Source organism: Rutilus rutilus (genome assembly GCF_951802725.1).
Source record: "Rutilus rutilus genome assembly, chromosome: 11".
Lineage (NCBI taxonomy): Eukaryota > Metazoa > Chordata > Actinopteri > Cypriniformes > Leuciscidae > Rutilus > Rutilus rutilus.
The window spans coordinates 10384437-10403515 of record NC_140216.1 but is presented as its reverse complement, the minus strand read 5'-3'; positions in this window follow the sequence as shown (position 1 = coordinate 10403515).

Here is a 19079-nt window from a genome sequence, read left to right as displayed (position 1 = left end):
GAATGAGAATAGTTTCCAACTGACCCCTTCCATTTGATTAAGTTTGAGGGTTGCATTCATTGTCATACAGTCCAAGCAGAACTAGGCCAAATAAAACAGCTGTTGCCTTGCCAGATGACTATTACTTCCTCTGTCTGTGCTCACAGTGGGACCAAACAACTGTTTGGTAGTTACATAGGGGAAATGATTGTTTGTTTGTTTGTTTGTTTGTGTGTGTGTGTGTGTGTGTGTGCGTGCTTGTGTTTGCATTTTAGCAAGGAGGATCAGAGACAGGACAATAATTTACATTACACCAAAATAGTCTGTAATACACCAAATTGCTGTGCTAAAAACATTTAGCCATGCTGGGGGCCTTGACTGGAAGTGACTAATTTTCTAAATTGTTAAGAACATCTCTGGACCTTGGTATTTTTAGTGTGGACACAGAATTAAGACAGACCTTTCTGGATGGATGGATGGAATTGGATGGATGGATGGATGGATGGATGGATGGATGGATGGATAGATAGATAGATAGATAGATAGATAGATAGATAGATAGATAGATAGATAGATAGATAGATAGATAGATAGATAGATAGATAGAGTGCAATGCATAAGTGAATACACCCATGCTAAAGTTGACTAAAAAGAGGAATAAAAAATCATATTTTGGAAATTTAACTTAATGCCTTAATTAAAAAAATTTGGAAAAATCCAACCTTTAAGGACACCAATTTTCTTTGTGAATGAATAATGTATCGTAAATAAATAAATGTTCTTCCTTAAAATACATGGTGCATAAGTGAGTACACCCCTATGTTAAATTCCCATAGAGGCAGGCAGATTTTTATTTTTAAGTATTTTTTATTTTTTATTTTTTAGGATACTATGCATCCTGATAAAGTTCACTTGGCCTTTGGAATTAAAATAGCCCCACATCATCACATAGCATTCACCATACCTAGAGATTGGCATGGTTTTATTTCAGTTAGCCTAATAGCTAGTTTGATTTGCATTGAGAGATGATCTTATGGAAAGTACCCCATGCCCATCTCTAGGTATGGTGAATGCTATGTGATGATGTGGGGCTATTTTAATTCCAAAGGCCAAGTGAACTTTATCAGGATGCATAGTATCCTAAAAAAAAATAAAAAAAAATACTTAAAAATAAAAATCTGCCTGCCTCTATGGGAATTTAACATAGGGGTGTACTCACTTATGCACCATGTATTTTAAGGAAGAACATTTATTTATTTACGATACATTATTCATTCACAAAGAAAATTGGTGTCCTTAAAGGTTGGATTTTTCCTAATTTTTTTAATTAAGGCATTAAGTTCAATTTCCAAAATATGATTTTTTATTCCTCTTTTTAGTCAACTTTAGCATGGGTGTATTCACTTATGCATTGCACTGTAGATAGATAGATAGTCACTAGTCCTCCCGTAACACGTCATTGTCTGATTAATCCTCTTAATATTCATGACTGATGTGAGTCTCTGACGAATAAAACTCATGAATAGCAAAGTCAGTGAAGCTTTCTGCATTGTGTTTGTGCTCTTCTGTGATAATCTCACTGTTTTGGAGACACCCCGCAATCTGTTGCACTTATGCAATATTCATTATAGCCCGAGAGAATGACGGGCCCTTTGGCCTTTTAGACAACCAGGGGAGCTTCAGAATCTCCTCCCATTGCCTGCCTCTGTTTCATAGTCCAAAACATTCACATTTCACTCAGAACAATGGTTAACACTAACAACACCATCTTTCCCACCAAGAGCCCTCCAAGTTAACTCAAGCTGAAGATACCTCAACTCATCCACGTCCCACCCACCCTTTCCATTGTCTCTCCAGCATATGTTTGTCAAACAGAGAGGAGTAGGGGGCATTGTTGGCTTTAGGGAGAAGTCAAGCAGGGCACATTAGCACATTAGCAGCCAGTCACCCCAGAGAGATAGGCCATCTCACCAGGACAGGGTGGGGCCATGGGGAGGACCACTCTACAGGAATTCAAGACATTCAGACAATTCTCTTCATTGATCTATCGATCCCATTCCCAGAATGCTCTCTCAATACAAAGCCTTCCAATAGTCAATAGCCTCTCCTACCCATAGTGAAGCACTCAACCCTACTCCTCCTCCAAAAACTCGGACCAGCTTTTCCAGGAGCGCCGTTACAGGCTGTAGGGAGGCCCTGTACATCAATGATGCAGGGGGAGTAATGTCATGCATCTTGTGGGACACCAATCAATCACTCGGTAATAGCCCAATAATTCAGTAAATACACACAAGGTTGTGGAAAGGGGGATGGATGAAACCTTCTAATCCTTCTTACTCAAGAAGACAAGGGCTTTTAAATGAAATGCAGATTTTATCCCAAGAAATTGTGACCCTGGAAACACAAAGTTGATTTCCACTTTTGCTCACCACTGTGTCTATGAGTAAGGTCCTTAACCTCGGTTACTCCAGTGGGATTGTTTGCAATTAGCGTACTATAAAATGGACTTAAGCTTGGATGATAAGGTCTGCTAGATGGCAAAGGACCTTTTTAAAGTGTTTTCTCATTATCTTTTGCAATTAGTCACATTTTTGAAGTATGACCAAATAATTACTGCCATATTCAGGATGTCAAACATGCAAAAGCATCACTTTTATTAGTATTGCTCATACTTGTATTTGGGATTATGTAGAATTTACAGACACCAAACATTTGTAGAAGCTATTGTTTTCAATGCGATCATGCTTATGATTTTTTTCTGGCAAAAAATGGGCAAAAAAATCCCATAGACCCTCATTGGAAAAAAGGGACTACTCACATAGGGACCAGGATATCATAAGCTATTCATCCAATGTTGCATTATTTAACTTAAGCACAAAACTGGAATATTATATAAAACATTTGTGAATAAAGCAGCGTTTCCATCCCATGTGTTCAAGCGAACAAAATCATCACTTCCCAGAAACTGGTGCAAAATTTCTGTAATAAAAATGGATATTGCTGCAATCGGGGAAGCTAGACTTTGATGACAGACTTTGTCTCAGGCATTTCAGACGCTGTACAATGAAATTGCTCCAATCACATCCACTGTTAAGGCAAAGTCACAAGAGTTTTTTGTTGCGCATCGAGGTATTTATTCGGTAAATGTGTTTCCATCATAGTTTATGCGTATGTCTTCTTGTCAGATAAAAAAAATTATCCGCCTCAATTGAGCACAAAAGGTTTTTATGCACATTTAGAGAATGTATGCATAACTGGACATTTCCATGCAGCATTTTTTTAGGTGGATGGAAAGACTTGAGGCAGTAAGCAACAACTTAGAAACCACCCAGAACACCATATTATCCTCATAGAAATGGTCTAACAAACCACCTACCTATCAACTGCTCAGGAATGTGTCAACAACCTTTTAGAACATTTAAACAACTGCATAGAAACGCCCTGGAAACCATGCAGAAAACCCTCTTAGCAACCACATAGCAACACCCTGGAAACCATCCAGAATCATCAAGCATCACTCACATCTTCATCACTTCATAATTCAGAAAATGGTTGCGTACATTCGTGTTCATCAATCACTGGGAAGCAACATTCACTCAACAAATCCTTTATTGGCTGAAGAAAAAGTCTTGATTCAGACAGACACTCATTGAAAGCAAATTATTATTGGACTGCTAATGACTCCCAGGCCGCTATAGAGAGCAGCTACCATGATCAATCAGCTACATGGCTCCACCAACTCTCAACTCAATACTGATCAATGCTCTGTAATAAGCACCAATAAATCACAGTCCTGATGGCTTACTGGCTGAATCCAGTATCAATATCGTTCAATTGCTTCTAATGAATATCCATACACAGCAGCAAAGTGTTAAATGAAAAAACAATGAGCGAATGCTGATTAAGCACTATACAGAAACAGTCCTCACAAAGACAGTACATCTTTCTTTGTTCAATCCATGTAGAATTTATGACATAGCTAAAGCTAAAATAAGCACACAAGCAAATCACCATTTTGGATTGGTTGGTTCTGCACAATGTACTACTAATGTGTTGTTATTGGATGCTTTTGGGTGTTTCAAAAGAATGAGACAAGAAGAACACCATCTTTTGTCTGCAATGCTGCACACACACATGGACAAAGGAATAAAAGTGCTGATGTTTAGCAATCTGCTCAGACTGTAATTCGCTTTGTCCTCCATCCAACTACTGATGTAATAATATTAGACATAAATTTTTCCTGTTTTTCTTCCTACTGTTCTGAATATGAATATATCGCTCTGACCTTTCATTGTCTTAGAAGGATGCAGGCTCTGAATTTGGACGCAGCTTATGTGCTTGATAGGCACTGTAGAAAAATGCATATGTGCGCAGGCTCGTAGTTTCTTTACAAAGTGACATCGCCAACTACTGGCCTGGCATACAACATTTTTACTTGTTTTTGTGGATTAGTGTGAACGGGATCATTTCGAAAATGTTGTCATCTGAAACTTTTCAAAAATCAAAACAAAACAAAAATTCTGTTTTTAGTACATCATTGCCGTGTAAATGTAGCCTGACTACGTCAGACTTCTTACTTCCACTCAATTTCATTTCGCTTCTGTACTCAGTCTGAGACAGCGTAATAGCTTTCCGTTTTCCTCCGGCCTGAAAACAGCCGGCCAATCAACGAACAGAGGGCGGGCTGAGAGCCGTGACGTAGACACTGATTGTACTGTGGATGCGTAGATTTACTTCACATAATCTGCAAAAGTCGTTCACAGCCATGTTCACTCCGGTATTTCGCTCGATGGTTTTGTTTTCGCATCATACTACATGTGTTTACAGTGGAAGTTAGATGCGGCTGAGCATGCACATAACACACGCCATAACCAAACGTTATGTGATTGGCTTACGGGAACCAATGATTTTAAACTTTAGACAAGCGCCTCCCCGCGAGAAAGAAAACGCTTTTCAATTATGCCATGCCAGACTCTGTCTACGAAGCAAAGCGAAGTAGCAGAGTTTGGGATTACCAGGCTAGTGTAAATGTGCCCTTAGAAAAAAACTGAGCATGAAAGTCGAGCCCTAACCCCATCCCTACACTTAACCCTCAGTGGAGTGTAAGCAGATTGTTAGAAAACATAAGTTTTGTACGAATTCATATGAATTCGCAAACTACCATGATGAGAGAGTGTTGAAACTGAGAGTTTAGCAGTATTGTTTTCAAACGAAATGCTAATAGATTAATAAATGGCATTTTTCAGAAACAAATGGCGTTTCCTTAGAAGGCTATTTCATGTATTCCAAGGTGGGAGTGACCAGGACAGTGGAGAGATGCTGAGAAGATGTGCAGCCATATGTGTCATGTCCATGTCCCGACAGATGGGCCGGTCACTGCATCCCATCAGCCCCTTCTGCCAGCAGCATGATGGACCACTGTATGAGTCTCTGGGGAATCCCTGGGTGAGCCTTCATCCTGGATAAGAACTGTCAATGAACATGATTGATCCTCCCTTTCCACCCTCACACACACATCTGCAGACTTTAAATACAAATACTCCTTTTCCTGCACTCTTTCTCTCTCTATCACTCACACATGCACTGATCCATCCCTCTCTAGCTGATCAAAGCATTATTCATCCCGCACAGGAAGAGGGCTGGGGGTGAGGTGGGGAAGAGGACCTTCTGTCCACTTGTAAAACCATTAAAGTAGAACTAATTACACAACCTCACCTCCCACAACTGTAATGGGTCTTATACTCATACTTGTGTGTCAAATGACAGGTCATCTGCTTATAGTTTATGCTCTTATAGCTCTTCAGAAGACACAACAAGGGATGCACAACAATTTTACTACACTTTTGAGTATAGCACTCAATTGTGATGACTTCAAATATGACTTCATCTTTGTCTCAGATGATTCTTCTAAAATTTTATTTAAGAAATCAAAATAGACACAAATGAGACAAATACATACCATTAGAGCATACAGAAACAAAAAGAATGTGGATAGCACAAACAACTGAGCAAAGGGGATCTATCTATCAATCAATCTATCTATCTATCTATCTATCTATCTATCTATCTATCTATCTATCTATCTATCTATCTATCTATCTATCTATCTATCTATCATTAATATTGAGATTTTGAGTACGACTTCTATTTGCAGACTTTAGTATCTTGCCAAATCTGAGTACATTTTAAGGTAACACAAGGTGATGTAGTTACAAGTTACATGTACGTACTATGGTAATAACAGTAAATTAAGCATAATTAAAACTAACCATAAACCAAAATCTAACCTTAACCTTATAGTAAGTAGGCTAGTTAAATAATATTACTCAGTACTAATTTGTGTAATTAAACTGTAACAGCAACACCTTAAAATAAAGGGTTACACATTCATTTAAGCCGGTGTCATTGTTACAGTGTAATTATATATTTAAGTATACTGAGTATACACATTATATTAAGCAACTACATGTACTTACTATGGGGTAAGGCAAGGATTAGGATTTGGTTGACGGTTAGTTGCATGTAATTATGCATAATTTACTGTTATTACTATGGTAAGTACATGTAACATGTAACAAGGACACTGTAAAATAAAGTGTTACCAAATAAAGTGTAAACCGTTAAAAATACTGATGAGATCTCATCTGAAACGAAGAAACATGTGGAAAAACATGTTTTACTGAAAGAAGGAGAAAAATCTGAGAAGCTGAAGTCCAATCGCTTTCAGTTAATGCCACTGCAGTCTAGGAGGAACAATAGGGATTATATGTAGAGTAGTATTGTTTGTATTAAGCATACTGTTAGGCTGAGTGAATAAATGAATGAGATCTTTCTGAGTTGAGTTTAGTCAGTATAAGTCACAAAGCAGAAGAAACACTACCAAAACACCCCTGAAGTTTGTCTAAGGCCTGGGATGTTTGGCAGTCTAGTTGAATTTTTTTTTTGACAGCTGAGGCATTTAAGCACTACAGAATAACAGTACAACATTCAGCCGTTGGGTCTGGCACCAGGCAGAGGCCCCCTGAGGAGGAGAGAGAATCAGCTGTTTCAGCATGCATGTGTTACTTCGAGTGTCTGAGGGGAGGGCATGTGTTTTTACTGCCCTGCAATTCTGACATAAAAGCAATAAAATAAAATGATACTCCATGGAGAAAGAACAGTCTGTTCTAAGATGTATGTGTGCATGTGTGATTATGCGTAAGTGTGTGGCTGCATGAAAAGAGGGCTGATATATATGCCATATCATATGGTAAAGGGTAGCGGGGCCGGGGGTCCATTTGCTCTGGGATCTCTTTGGGAGGCACTTAGGCTGCGGTAAGCTGATGCCGAGAGGGTCTGGACAGCTGGACTTGCTCATCTGTCTATCGGCTTTCATCAAAGAACTGCTTCTTCTGCCTCAACCCCTAAGGTGTTCCTTACAAGCAGCCTAAACTCTTACTCTGTGTGGGGTCCGGCATGATCATGTGGCCAAAACTGATTAAACATTGATGTAACATTCCAGTTCTCAATTCTCAATTATTTTGATTGAGAAATAGCTGCTATTTCGCTTATCTAGCACAATAGGTTTAACTCAAAATCGGTTGCCAGTGGTCAAGTCACCTTTATTTAACTTTATACAAATTGATTATTCAAAGCAGCTTCACAGTAATAGTAAAATAATCATTTAATGGTGTAAAGCTCCTCGGTTATGAAATGAGTTCAATTCAGCTAAACGCAGCTCTAAGAATATAGTAATCGGTTCAATGTTGAATCAATTCAGTTTAGTTCAATGGTCACAAAATGACTTGATGGTAGATTGCTGCAATTGACCAATCAGAGTCAAGAGCAGTTTCTGACTGAAATCTTTTGAAAGTTGATTTCCTGGATGTGTTGTGTAAGATCCATCTGTGCTGCTAAACACTGATTTCTCAAGCACTGAAATGTGTGAAGGGTCTGGAGTGGGTGGCTTGTGACTGTGTGTTTTTCTGTCTCTTGAACAATTCAAGATGATGCATGTCAAGTGTTTGCATTGTTGCATTATTCTTATGACATTTATCACAACTAGATAGGCTACTGTTAATGTCTCAGGTGATGTATTGGAGGTGTTTAAAGACACAGGTAACAGGCATGATGTTTGCAAACAACTCCAACATGAGCCTAGACTAGAAGTAACCAGATAGCCTCAGTTTGTTACCATTGTATTAGAGATTTTCTAGTTTGTCAAGTTGAACACACGAGTATCACGTTATCACAATATATAGGCCTACTAAAGTGCATGTCACACTTACTGCGGTGTATTCAGATGAGAAAAGAAAACGATGTGGTCCAATTACGCCACCTGCTGGTGATATAGGTAAATAATATGGTATGGATTTACGCGGCTAACAACGTTCTCAGAATTGGGACGCACGCGCAAGGTTATATCAAAGCCAACATTCTTCCAGTAACGTTAACAGAACGTTCGCTAAGAGTTACCTTGGTCTTTAAAAATGTTCTCAAAATGTTAGCCCAAAAAAAGGTTAGGACAATCCTTGTTGACAGGGCTGCCAACTCTCACGCATTGAGCGTGAGACTCACGCAATTGACACTTTTCACACGCTCTCACGCCACACATCCATTTTCTCACGCACAGAAAAAATTGCGGAGCAAAGAGGTACTTTTAATATTAAACTAATTCTCAGCTCTTAGATTCCGTCAATTTTATTACGAAATTCAGACAAAAATACGTTTGGCGCTTGTAAATGTGACGAGACAGATCGCTGAGTGCCTCAGTTCAAGTGCACGTGAACCGATCATCTGTTACTTTTTCATCTGTAAGATGCAGTACAACTTACCGAAAGTATACATAATAATATCGACCAATTAGTGTTTTTCAACCACTGAAAGAGGTCAATATATAACAGCAGGAGAACAATTATGTCACATAACGTTACATTTACCTCAGGAAAGCCATTTAATGACCATAGCATGTTAATTGAATAGAAAAAATAGCTTGAGAGGAGATTTTGCTGAGCACTATATTACATATTTATTATATTTTTACTTGTGCCATTAAATAATTGTTATTATAACAAAAACTGCATTATATTTAATTTGTTATTTTTAACCTTTAATAATACCAGCAGATTAGGCCCTCTATGTTTACAGCATTAGGTGAGATAATTTTTTTAAATAAAATTGAAAATAAACATGTATCCAAATTAGTCAATATTGAATCAAAATCGGAATCAAATCACAAGAATGGAATTGAAATCTTGAAATTTTTGTCAAGCAATAATAAAAACTGTATCCTACCAGTCATTGTACAATGTAAACATTATAACATGTTGTCACTAAACTTCATAAAATTCTATTTAGTTACCAAATGTTTTGACAATCACAATTACACTTATCGTGATGCAATATTTGTTTTTACACAAACCCCCATTTACATTTTATGTAAATTGTTTTTACATAAATGTTCTATTTTATGTTCAGATTTTCTGCACAGATACACAAAAACAAGTGTTGATAATTATTAATAATAATAGTTTTAAAAGTAGTCTATGTTAGTACAGTAGCCTATGTATTATTGTTATTAGTTAGCACTAGTACTTTATCATTCTTTCCATTTGAATGAATTGATAATATAGAAATAATTATATGGAATTCTGTTAAAAATCTAGTTTATTTTAAAGATGAATCAACATCATCGTCTTACAATCTTAGTGAAGTCTTGTTTAGTCAATTGCAGTAATTTCAGTATACCCTAATAATCGATATCTGGAAAACTGCATTGCTAAACCCCATTTATAGCAGTATACTTTTATAAAATACGTCCTTGTTAACTTACCACAAACCTAGATGGAACAGAAAGTTATCTTTTCCATATTACAGTGATGCCGTACGACCACAAGATGGCAGACAAATCTCATTCAATGCGAATCAGTCCCATTCTGCTCTGATTTGTCAGTGGGCTCAAATATCACCCATATCAGTACAACTAGTTTCTAGTTCATGTTCTTATATATATATAAGAACATAATAATATCGGACTACTTTTTGATGACCTTTAGATTACTTTTGACCTTACTTTTAGCCTTAACTAGTTTATCACATATTTGAATAGGATAATATTGTACAATAATGATATAACAATACAAAAAGAGAAATAACTTTTTTTTTAAATGAAGTGCATTGAAACGTCAATTTAAAAGACAGAAAATAAGAATTTGTGAGAATCAATAAATTATAAATAATTTACTTCCATTTTGTGAATATTAAGTGATCATGTAATCAATAAAAATGTAACAGTAGTCTGATTATGTGTATTTTAAAATGTAATATAATCTAATTACAAGTAGCATATCATTTTTGGAATCTGATTATGCACTCCAGACTTTCGACTTCATCGTGAATTGACCAGACATTATTTTGAAACAGATATCTGACTTATATTGATTATCCAATACCTTACAAAAATCACTTTGAGTAACATGCACTGATGAATCATTTACAATAAGTCAAAAACAGACACAGTTTATAGGTCATATTTCCACACAGTCTTTAACACATTGTGTATACTATAATGTTGATTATCGTTGACAGCGTGGCACAAAAAGGGTGAAATAAAATGTATAATGTGTAAACATTAAAATGGGCATTAGTGCTAAAAGGTGGAGGTGTCTTGAATAAAAGTGTGTTACATAATAGAAAGTTTGGGTAAGGCTGCCGAGAAATTAGAGAAATCCGGTTTGGGATGATATTAGTTCACAATATAGTAATATCACATTGTTATGATGAAGCTGTATTTGTACTTGTGTGCACTTGTTCCTCTCTCCCCAACAGTTTGTTAATGGTAGACCCAAGGGCAATAACAACAAATTTGCATGCAAGTCAGTATCTGGTCCTGTGCCTGACTCCTTTAAACACTCAACAGGGTCAGGATGGAAAATTCATGATGGACGCAAAGAGGTGTTATGAATGTCAATGGCATGTCTGAACACTGCAGAGTTAAAATAGACAGGAAGCTGTCAGTGGGACACTGAGTAATGCTCACACTGAGCGTCATGAATCCCAATAGGGGTGCAAAGCTGTTCCTAAAACAGCGAGAGAAACGTCCCTTATGACCCCACATGACATGTAACTGTGACATTCTGTTGTTTTAGAAGGAATAGGTCATCCTCATATTGAGCCGTGTTGGCGTAGAATCAGCGGCATGAAGAGTAAGGTGGGTCACGCTAGCTTTTGAATTGGTTGACCCAAGTTCGAATCCACCTTTTTCCAAACTCATTCTTCTCCCTTTCCTAATAATGAGAAGAAGTAAATTGCTGAATACATTTTTTAATGTTAGTTGCACTGCATGCATCATAGGCGTTTTATTTTAGTGTTAATATATTTATAAAATGACTCTAAAACATGATGCGTCCCTCACCAACGTGGCCAGAGCGCACATGTCCATCTCAGAGGTCATGTTATAATGTAGAGTCAACAGAATCATCATTACCAAATATTTTGTATTTCTGTCCCACAGCCACATAGACAGTTTTATTGGACTTTGAGACTATCAGCAGAGATTTAATCGTATGTGTACGTGGACTGTCAAATGTGCAGTGGGTGTGTTAATTCTTTTGCAATTCACATCCGAGTGACAGTTTCAAGTGGGCAAAATGTTGAATCTGAAAGGTAATATTAGCCTATATGTGAGGAGACCAGGCAGGTGCATGGACTGACATGGACTGACTGAAATAGTTAAACCTTGGAAAATACAAATAGCCCACATATATATATATATATATATATTCAAATATAGAATTTGCATTATGGTACTATATATGTCTGCAGATATAATGTTATGGATAGTGACACATTGCACTTTTTTTGCCCTGCAGAAGGTGTTTCTGACAGAACTTGCTTGAGTCTTGCTCTGAAATGTTTTTTATTTGTGTTTCAACTTCTCTGTCCAAATCACTGTAAATCACTTTATCTGTGAAAGTCCATAATAAGCATACATTATTTCCAGTCAAAATAAAGGCATGGAGGAAAACTACTTAGATTCCCTTAATGCACCCACATCTAAGGCCAGATTTACTAAAAGCTTGCGCCATGCAGCGCAAACCCTCTTTTGGCATTAAAAAACTACTGTCATGATTTACTAAAGACACGCAGTGATAATTTAGTGCTGAAAAGGTGTGTACACAGTTATTTTTGCGGTTGACCTTATGCAATTGCAAAATCCATTTTTAGTTGAAATGGTGTTGTCGAAACGCCCCCTAAGAATCTTATGGTTTAACTTAGGGGGCGTTTACAAGTTTCTGAAAATGATACTGTTATTGTCTCCGTGTAAACTACAAATACACAAATTTGTGAAAATGGTGATATCATGCGCATGCATATCAGAGATGGTCTTATTATTGGGAGATATGACAATCCATGGCTCTACCATTGGAAAAAGCATAATGGCTACTTGTATCACATGAGCCTTTATTACCAATCACATACAGCCTTGACGTCATATAATTTTGTTCAGAGCTGTGCAACAGTCAATCACCGGTTGCATCCGAAAACCTGACTTGTTGCCTTGCTGCCCTGTCAGGCAATGACTGAGCAGGCAGCGTTTATGCATGATGACGAAACTGATTTCAGAACAGACTTCTGAGGCAGCATTACGATTTAATGATCGATAACAAAACAGAGAGAGCTTTGGTGACAACCAATTGGATATTTAATCACTACAATACTAACTTCTTGCAAGAAAAGTCATCAAAAGTGGGAAAAGTTGGTCAAAATTTACATTTTACACACAAACTGACCACCAACTTCAATTTTCAGACTCCATCTTTATGTTCTAGTTCAAAAGTCAGGGAATGGAATGCACAGGATTGTGGGATATCAAAGGCAGTGAAGGATACATCTATGCTGCCTTCAAAAATAAATCAGATGAAGGTATCTCAGGAGACATTCCTATACCTTCCTTTTAAAAAACGGCCTCTGTCTCCTTCTCTGCTTCCCGCATGATTAGCTAGCGTTATGCTTTATTCAGATAAGGTTGCATGCTTGCCTTCAAGTGGCTTTTACGTGTTCAGCTGCGTAGTTACATCGCCAACTACTGGCCTGTCATGCAATACTGAGTTTTTAGACGTTTTCGCGGATCCGTGTGAACAGGCGGGGATCATTTTGACAACACTGCTGTCTGTATGCAAAAAAAACGCTGAGGAAAAACTGTTCTGTTTTTAGTACATTGTTGCCTTGTAAACGTATTTGATTTAGTGTAAATAATGTGCAGAAAGGATGTTTTATTCAGTTATTTCATATTAAAATGACTCTTTAATGTCAAAATATGTGCTAATCAATTTAGAAAAAATCGGATGTATATTCATTACACTTGTTTTGTCCCAGCATTGTATATCTTTATTATTATTATTATTATTCATTTAGCAGATGCTTTTATCCAGAGGGAATTTATAAATGAGGATTATCTACATTTTTTACCAGTCAGTACAAGTAGTCAAAAGTTTGGACACACCCAATGTCAGGGTTATGTTTGTTTTAGGGCTGCACGATTTAGGGAAAATGTCATATTGCAATTATTGAGGTCAATATTGCGATTGCGATATAATAAACAAATAGTTTCATTAGTCAACTTGCTTGGTTCTCAAGAAAAATGTACACACAGGTTAGTGATAATGCTGGAATGTGTATTTCTCAACTCAAACTAGCAACAACTAAATGCACAGTGTTTAATATTTTTTACAAAATGAAATAATGACATCTTTGCATTACTGCAAAATTGTTATTGTCTCAATAGTACAATAGTGAACAATAAATAAGAGCAATATGCTCATGAAAATAAGATATTTTGAACATTCTGTCCAGACAAACAGGGACATTTAAGCAGGATGCGTATTGTAATTGTCAAAACATTTGGTAACTAAACAGAAATTTGTTAAGTTTAGTGACAACATGTTACAATGTTTACATGGTACAATGATTGGTAGGCTACTGTTTTTATTGCTTGACACAAATTTCACGTGATCTTGTGATTTGATTCCGATCTTGATTCAATATCGATTCATTTGGATATTGTGTAACTCACCTAATGCTGTAAACATACAGAGAGCCCTGTCAGCTGGTATTATTATTAAAGGTTAAAAATAACTATATGTTATAAATATAATGTGGTTTTTACTAGGCTATAATAACACTTTTACAATATTTTAATGATATAAGTAACAATATAATAAATATTTAATAGTGCACATACAGTATTTAGCAAAATACTCCTCTCTTTATATACAATTTGTCTAGCCAACTAACGTGCTATCAAATGGCTTTCCTGAGGTAGGCTAAATGTACGTTATGTGACATATCGTTCTCCAGCTGTTTTATTGACCTCTTTGAAAAACACTGATTGATCGATATTATGTATGAGGCATAAACATTTGTATCTTTCAACACACCTATTGTTCATTCGTGTTTACTTACTATTAACTAGTAGTAAATAGTAAGAGATGTTCGGTTCACGACCACGATCTGTCACGTCACATTTACCATCGCCAAAACGCTATTTTTTGAATTTCGGAATAAAATTGACAGAATCTGAGAGCTGAGAATCTGTTTACTATCAAAGGTAACCTGCTCTGTCTTGTCTGTCGGTGTTTACTTCTTTTTTCTTTGCGTGTGAAAAGTGTCAATTGCTTGAGTCTCACGCTGAATGAGTGATAGTTGGCAGCCCTGTTCTCTCTGCTCAGTGTCGGTTGCCAAAATAGTTTTTGATCTGTTTCCCTGTTTTGTTCATGTCTGAGTTTCACATGTTCCTTTTTTCAGTTCAGTGTTTTTTTTTTTGTTCAGTTACCGTCGTTATTAGTTCATTGTTTTCGTCTGTGGGTCATTTATAGCTAGTTTCAGTTTGTTATTTAAGCCTCACCCTTGTCTTCACTCTTGGTCCAGTCTCTGTTATGTTGAGATGTGTTTGCTTGCTTTTTGAGTAAGAATTAAACTTATTAGTGTTTTCTGAGAACTTGAGTCTTCAGCGTCCCTGCATGCATCGTTATAGAAGACTGGACCCAAACCTGAAAGATGGATCTCAGGGTACTGCCAGTTACAGTGGTCACAGTATCCCCAGATCCAACAACAGCACCAGTCAAAATGGACAAAGCGGGTGAGATCTTGTGCTCCATTTATCAAAATGGCTGTAATATTGAATCCTACCTAGAGGATTTCCCAGGGCTGGCTCTGTAAATCTGGGGGCCCTAAGCAGGATAATTTTGGGGCCCTGCCTTGCAGTGAATAATGGAGTGTTGCCACCGCAAACCAGCAACTGTATACAATCTAACCCTTACACATTTCATCTGTACCTCTTTTAACATGATTGCCCACAATTATTTTACTGTTTATTAAAGTACACTCACTGAAACAGTAAAAGTAAAGATTACAGATTTGCCAAATTTCTACATCTACTTTATTACTGTCTGAATGCTTTGTAAATTTTAAAACAGCACTAACTGTTTTTGTCCACTATAGGCAGCTTAAATAGACAGTAAATACTGCTTAATTTGGATTTCGTTAGAGTAGTAGCTCTAATATAATGGGATTTTTTTTTTCGTTTTTCTGCACCCGATGGATAGACTCGTTTCATTTTTGCGGTCAAATTTCTAAGTCCAGGGAAAACAACGATTTTACACGGTTGGTTGACTGTTAAACTGCAGCGACACCGGCAAGTACCATCTGTAGTTAGGGGGCCCCCTACTGGCGGCGGGGCCCTAAGCAGCCGCTTAGTTCGCTTATAGGGAGAGCCGGCTCTGGGAGTTCCTAGAGTACAGCCATCTTTGCGTTAAAGGATCAGCAGCTGATGGACTTATTTTGGTGTGCGTTAGACCCACACTTCACCTCGTGAATGCCACCAGGAAATCCCAACATGACCCTTGAATGGTATCTGGACTCTGTGTTGAGATGGTGTTTAATGCATAAAGCATTCAGTCACCCCGGTTCACGGCAATCCATGATCCCCTTCCAGAGTCTCGTCCCGTCGAGGCCACCGCCCTTCCCAGAGACTGTTTGTTTCCTTGAGTTAGCTCTGGGGAATGAAGCGCTGACTATTGTGGCCACAGGCATGTTGTGAGTGTGGGCTGTACACACATTTGCCTCAGCAAAGATGGCTGTCGCCATGCCTGAGAATTTGCCGCCGGTCCCTGAGCCCGCTTCAGCCCACGAGTCAGCTCCAGAATCCAAAACTCTACCCCAGAAAATTTAACTCTAAGCCCAGGGGGGCTATCCATCCCCGGAGGCTGTCCCCGAGACGCTCAGCCTTGAGCTGTTGGCTCCGCCCTGGTCCCCTGAGCTGCCGGCACCACCCTGGTGGCTGCCTATTCATCCGAAACCCCCCATTGTCAGCCTCCAGGGCGCCCACCCTCCCGCCCTTGGGTTTTCTTATGCTCCCCTCCTGCCCTCCTCAGTTGGACTGTCTGTGTACGGCTTATGTCAGGGTTATGTTTTTGATCTGTTTCCCTGTTTTGCTCTTGTCTGAGTTTCACATGTTCATTTGTTCAGTTTCCCACCTTTTGTTCTGTTTCCATAGTTACGTCATTAGTTCATTGGTTTCAGCTGTGTGTCATTTATTAGCTCATTTCAGTTTAAGACTCACCCTTGTCTTCACTCTTGGTTCAGTCTGTTATGTTTGCTCGCTTTGAGTAAGAATGAAACTTATTAGTGTTTTGTAAGAACCTGAGTCTTGTCTTCAGCTTCCCTGCATGGGTTACACCCGAGTCACTATTACAGCAGTATTTCCACATTAGAATGAGTAAAATCATCAAAACTATGAAATGACATAAGTGACACTTTAATTGTGCAGTATCAAAAAAGTTGAATCAATACTACTTTATACTTTATATTCCTCTGCATAGTAGCCACCCTTTGCTTAGCTTACATCTCTGTACATCTTGGCATTGTCAAACAACTTCATGAGCCAATAGGGTATATGTCGAACGTCGCATTACGAAACCGGAAAACAGAACGCATCGCTTCCGGTTCAGGTCTTTTGTATGTGCTTCTTGCATTTTTTTACTGTTTTACTCAAGATAACTTAAAAGGAGCGAGCAAAGATGATCATAACCAATGTCCCTCGCATGTGAAGATCGATATTTAAAAAAAAAAATCTTCACACTAACGTTTAGATATTTAAATAGAATAAAACGCCAATAACAAAGTGAGATAGGTAGGTTAGCTGATTACCTTAAAATTCCATAGATATCGGCGTCAGTTCATACGGCTGTTAACACTTTCTATGACAAGCGGATGCGATGAGACCAGGTTTCCGGTTTCGTCATGCGACGTTCGACATATACCCTATTTAGTCTTGGAGTTAACATGCATGCCAAAAATAAAAATTGTTATTGGGAAAAAAACAGAAACAATTTGTAATTGTCTACAACATAAATAAATGTATCAGTAAGCACCCCAAAATCAAATAAAAATAAACACATTTTTATGGCATAGCTTCTTTGGGTCAATGGTTCTTACAAGCTATTTTACTTTTAAGATAGGCACAATTAATATTTATTGTCTACACAGACATACTCTACTTGTACTTGGTACTTAATGCTTCTTTGTATTTCTGGATGGATGTCAACTGCATTTCATTGGCCCTGTACCTGTACTTTGCTAAATGATAATAAAGTTGAATCGTATCGTATCGTATCGTAATTAATATTTGCTCCAGACTTATTTTCAAGAAAGCCTTTAGATCAAGACAAACAGGTGTATCCAGACTGTTATTGTATATTGCATCCTGTTTTATTTCAAAATATAACAATGTGAACCTAATAACTCATGTGATGGATTAAGAAAAAGAAATAGTAAACCATTTTAAACTAACCATAATTCTAACATCTAACCTTACATCTCTATACAGGCCTAACATTCTAACACTCGAACAAAATATACTCTGAAGATTGTTGATTTGTTGAAACTAGTGGAAACTTTGAGATGCTGCAAAAAAATATAATAGTCTATAATAGTCTCATGACATATAGAGTGATCAAGTGAACTTCTAACCTTGCATTTTTTAAATGATTTGAGATCTAAATTGCTCTGTCAGTAACAGGGTGAATTGGGGGCTTGTTTTACACAGATTAATCGTATTGAAGGAAGGTGACCACGAGTAATCAGTTGTATAATGTTTCCATCCTTTAAAAACCTAATGTATTCTTTTTGGGAGAGATTCTAGACAGATTATTATTGTATCAGGTCAGAATAGCTACTCTTAGGTGTCAACCAACGCGGTCAGAGGTGACCTCTCATGAGTATAATATTTTCAGGTGTAATGTGACACTTGGTTCAACCTAAGTCAGGTGCGTAGTGGGAAAATCTACCAAACTCACAAGGGTACAGAAGGTGCCTGTGCTTTGAAAGCTATTGCCACACTGAGAACAATTGTCACATACTGTACACACACACAGACACAAATAAAACCCTCCCCATTGCTTGTGACTTTCCATAACACTTGTGGCTATGTATAGGGTAGGACAGCAGTAATGTCTGACAACACACTCATGTGAGATGATAATGGAAATTTACAAGTATCTTTCATGACATGAAACTAGAGAGTTTCATTCATGAATGACTCCTTCCAACATAAAACCAGTGGGATAATGGTCACAGCAAGGTCATTGCTCAACCGATTTCTCATGAAACTTTGTAACAATAAGCTACACATAACAGAAATACAGTAAACAAGAGGGACAGAGTCAAGGTCAGGGGCACGGTCAGGTTCAAAACGGTGCGCAACGTTTTGCTACGGTTTCCGGGTTGAACGTCATGTTTCCTGGAAACGGCGTGCAACGGGGTTTGAGATACGTTTTTTCTTGTTTGGTGGGTGTGTCAGAACTGCAGTCCAATCAGCAGCAACATGTATATAAAGCACGCGGTATTAAAGTGAACTCGGAAAGTAATTTACAAATGTGTTCGATGCAGCTCGGTATACGCAACAATTGAGGATATTATATTAGAAGACATGTTTGTCGCAAGTTTTATTGTAAAAATATAGGATATCAACATAATGATAATTTTTTGCTTCATTGCAAGTGTATGACATTTGGTATAGAAATAAACAATGGTAATTAAGTGCTTTTCCTAAAAATGAGAAA